Source organism: Salvelinus sp. IW2-2015, unplaced genomic scaffold (assembly GCF_002910315.2).
Source record: "Salvelinus sp. IW2-2015 unplaced genomic scaffold, ASM291031v2 Un_scaffold2702, whole genome shotgun sequence".
Lineage (NCBI taxonomy): Eukaryota > Metazoa > Chordata > Actinopteri > Salmoniformes > Salmonidae > Salvelinus > Salvelinus sp. IW2-2015.
The window spans coordinates 32,460-37,009 of record NW_019944008.1 but is presented as its reverse complement, the minus strand read 5'-3'; the positions used below and the strand labels follow the sequence as shown (position 1 = coordinate 37,009).

The 4,550-nt window shown below is 43.7% G+C and overlaps 2 long non-coding RNA genes across 2 annotated transcripts in view; one reads left to right on the top strand and one right to left on the bottom strand.

The window, feature by feature from the left end:
- Positions 1–2,257: 2,257 nt before the first annotated feature.
- LOC112074594 (uncharacterized) overlaps positions 2,258–4,550 on the bottom strand; it is an 11,072-nt gene continuing 8,779 nt past the window's right edge. Inside the window, exon 3 of the long non-coding RNA XR_011477040.1 lies at positions 2,258–3,521. This is a non-coding gene — a long non-coding RNA (uncharacterized lncRNA). The remainder of the gene's footprint in view (positions 3,522–4,550) is intronic.
- LOC139025451 (uncharacterized) lies at positions 3,903–4,323 on the top strand. The gene is made up of 3 exons (XR_011477039.1): positions 3,903–3,947; positions 3,981–4,052; positions 4,240–4,323. It is a non-coding gene; the product is annotated as an uncharacterized lncRNA (long non-coding RNA).

Sequence of the window (4,550 nt, the reverse complement as noted above, 5' to 3'; positions counted from 1 at the left end):
TTAGTCCAACAGCAGTCAGACATCCTGAACCATCTCAACTCTTATTCCTTCTTAGTCCAACAGCAGTCAGACATCCTGAACCATCTCAACTCTTACTCCTTCTTAGTCCAACAGCAGTCAGACATCCTGAACCATCTCACATCGCTCACTCCTTCTTTACCTTCCCTCCACCCCCCCTCCCCCCTCCCTAGAACCTCTTACTCACTCTTTCAGTCCTCTCCCCCCTTCACTTTTAAATACTGCAGTTTCATAAAGCAAATGGGGGAAACGTTTTTCATCTTTGTTCCAAATATACTTTTTTCTAAATCTTCCACTGAGTAAGTTACTTAGAGAATGACTAAACACAAATTGAATGAGAAAACTAGCAAAGTGAGCCAAGACAGAAACAACCCATGAAAGAATAAGTGTGTGGGAGAAGAATTGTGTAGGCCTGTGTGTATGTACTAACTTGAGACAGTGGTACGTTGGAAAGTACAGAACATCAAAAGTTTGGACACACAATCAATCAAGTTTATTTTATATAGCCCTTCGTACATCAGCTAATATCTCGAAGTGCTGTACAGAAACCCAGCCTAAAACCCAAAACAGCAAGCAATGCAGGTGTAGAAGCACACCTACTCATTCAAGGGTTTTTCTTTATTTTTACTATTTTCTACATTGTAGAATAATAGTTGTCACGACGTGACCTTCTGGGTGGGTCTCTCCCCCTCTCTCCCTCTCATTAGAAACTCCTAAAGAGAAGAATTAAACAATATTTCTATTTTTGAGAACGTGGGAGTGGTCCATGGACACTTAAGGGACAGTCATGACGAGTATGGTGTTACATTTGGTGATCTCGTGAAGGACAGGAAACGCTCATTACTGTGTCTCTGTGTACACTTTTCAATTATCAAATGGACATCTAGATGGTGGATAAAATGAATGAGCAAATATGAAACTATTTGTGAAAAGATGTAATGTGATGTTAGCCGTCTAAATGAGAGTATGGATTTTCATATAATGTTTAACTAGTCAGTGGCCACACCCCCGTGAGCCAGACATTACATCAGGCGTCATGGAATCGCCCCATTTTCCACAGAGTATAAAACCACTTCTTACAAAATGTACATAAAGTCAGAGAACGCTGGGACGAGTCCCTATGTTGGAATGGATACAATTCTATAGACCATTAGACTAGAAAACATGCAGCTGACGCTACACGTGAAATGGTTAAGAACTACCACTCTATAGGCCATGGAGACCATACAGTGGGTAGTGTTGGCTACAGGCCTGGAAATGGTTAAACTCTGAGACTATCGATCACAACAGAATAAGAGCAAATCCTAGACGTAGAATTACTAGTCTGCAGCCGGAAATTAAGTAAATCTAGTACGAGAATACTGACAACCGCGGAAGCATCTATTCTATGCAACGAACATCTGTACGCCTGACGTATCCATTACAACAGACACCATCCAGAGCCGCTGAGAAAGCAACAACTACGAAAGACATTGTGACTTCTGGGGAAGTTAACCAGAGACTCTCTGATGAACTGACTCTCCAGCAGACGGACCGGCGATTCCAACACAGAAGACAACAGCAACATACGGGCGTAAATATATACATTGCAATTATTTTGGAATGAGCGGCCGTTCATGTGCAAAGGATTAGCATTTCAATGAATATAATTATAAACTGTGTGTAGTGAATCCATTTTGTCTCTCCCGCTCTTTTTCTGTCCCCACCCCTTTCCATTGTCTACCAAGCCGTCATACCGGTTTAGCCCACTAGGGACTTATCAATGCATTGTGTTAGTAACCAAGATCTACTGTTTTGTTATCTATTTCTGTGATTATTTATTTAGTAAATATGGAATCATGTAGTAACCAAAAAAGTGTTAAATCAAAATATATTTTATATTTGAGACTCTTCAAAGTAGCTACCCTTTGCCTTGACAGCTTTGCACACTCTTGGCATTCTCTCAACCAGCTTCATGAGGAATGATTTTCCTACAGTCTTGAAGGAGTTCCTACATATGCTGAGCACTTGTTGGCTGCTTTTCCTTCACTCTGTGGTCCAACTCATCCCAAACCATCTCAATTGGGTTGAGGTCAGGTGATTGTGGAGGCCAGGTCATCTGATGCAGCACTCCCTCACTCTTCTTCTTGGTCAAATAGCCCTTACACAGCCTGGAGGTGTGTTTTGGGTCATTGTCCTGTTGAAAAACAAATGGTAGTCCCAGTAAGTGGAAACCAGATGGGATGGCGTATCGCTGCAGAATGCCTTGACACTGACACCAGCAAAGCACCCCCCACACCCCCTCCTCCATGCTTCACGGTGGGAACCACACATGCAGAGATCATCCGTTCACCTACTCTGTGTCTCAGAAAGACAGTATTTGGAACTAAAAATCACATATTTGGACTCATCAGACCAAAGAACAGATTTCCACCGGTCTAATGTCCATTGCTCGTGTTTCTTGGCCCAAGCAAGTCTCTTCTTATTGGTGTCCTTTAGTAGTGGTTTCTTTGCAGCAATTTGGCAATGAAGGCTTGATTCACGCAGTCTCCTCTGAACAGTTGAGGTCGAGTTGTGTCTGCTACTTGAACTCTTTGAACTCTTTGAAGCAATTATTTGGGCGGCAATCTGAGTTGCAGTTAACTCTAATGAACGTATCCTCTGCAGCAGAGGTAACTCTGGGTCTTCCTTTCCTGTGGCGGTCCTCATGAGAGCCAGTTTCATCATAGCACTTGATGGTTTTTGAAACTGCACTTGAAGAACCGTTCAAAGTTCCACACATTAACTTTTAACATGGCACACCTGTTAATTACAATGCATTTCAGGTGACTACCTCATGAAGCTGCGGTAGGTAGCCTAGTGGTTAAAGCGTTGGGCCAGTAACCGAAAGGTTGCTAGATGGAATCCCCGAGCTGACAAGGTAAAAATAGGTAATTCTGCCCCTGAACAAGTCAGTTGGCCTACCGGGGAACAGTGGGTTGTCATTGTAAATAAGAATTTGTTCTTAACTGACTTGTCTAGTTAAATAAAGGTTAAATAAAAAATTAAAATCTGGTTGAGCGAATGCCAAGTGTGTGCAAAGCTGTCATCAAGGCAAAGGGTGGCTACTATGAAGAATCAAAAAATAACACGTTTTTGGTTACTACATAATTTCATGTGTTATTTCATAGTTTTGATGTCTTCACTATTATTCTACAATGTAGAAAATAGTAAAAAAAATAAAGAAAAACCCTTGAATGAGTAGGTGTGTCCAAACATTTGACTGGTACTGTAAATGGAAACAAGAGAATGAATGTGTTTTTGGAGAACGTGTGCTTGAGAAGTGTGAATCACGTCACTGACGGTGTACTGGGAGGTCTACAAGCTTGTATGTGTATATGTATGTATGTGTACTGACTTGATGGTCTGTAAGAAGCGTACTCTGTCGTTGATTTCATCTGGGATCTTGCTGAGGATGTGTTTGAGTGCCCGGGCCTTGTCATTCAAGTCCTGGAACTCCTGCTCAGGCCTGTCAATCATGAACTCTACACACACACACACACACACACACACACACACACACAACACACACCACACACACACACACACACACACACACACACACACACACACACACACACACACACACACACACACAAAGACAGCCCCTGAGTCACCATGGGACAGGTCAACAGGTGGTGGTGGAATGTAGAGAGAGCGTTACAGAGGCACTAACAGAACAGCCCACTCAGAGTACTGTGACTGTGTGTGTGTGTGAGCAGAGTACTGTGACTGTGTGTGTGTGTGTGTGTGTGTGTGTGTGTGTGTGTGTGTGTGTGTGTTGTGTGTGTGTGTGTGTGTGTGTGTGTAGAGTACTGTGACTGTGTGTGTGTGTGTGTGTGTGTGTGTGTGTAGAGTACTGTGACTGTGTGTGTGTGTGTGAGCAGAGTACTGTGACTGTGTGTGTGTGTGTGTAGAGTACTGGGACTGTGTGGTGTGTAGAGTACTGGGACTGTGTGTGTGTGTGTGCAGAGTACTGTGACTGTGTGTGTGTGTGTGTGTGTGTGTAGAGTACTGTGACTGTGTGTGTGTGTGTGTGTGTGTGTAGAGTACTGGTGACGTGTTGTTGGTGGTGTGAGCAGAGTAGGTACTGTGTGTGTGTGTGTTGTAGAGTACTGGGACTGTGTGTGGTGTGTAGAGTCTGGTGACTGTGTGTGTTGTGTGTGCAGGAGTACTGTGACTGTGTGTGTGTGGTGTGCAGAGTACTGTGACTGTGTGTGTGTGTGTGTGTGAGCAGAGTACTGTGACTGTGTGTGTGTGTAGAGTACTGGGACTGTGTGTGTGTGTTAGAGTACTGGGACGTGTGTGTGTGTGTGCAGAGTACTGTGACTGTGTGTGTGTGTGTAGAGTACTGGGACTGTGTGTGTGTTGTGTGGTGTGTGTGGTAGAGTACTGTGACTGTGTGTGTGTGTGTGTGTGTGTGTTGTGTGTGTAGAGTACTGTGACTGTGGTGTGTGTTGTGTGTGTGAGCAGAGTACTGTGACGTGTGTGTGTGTGTGTGACTGTGTGTGTGA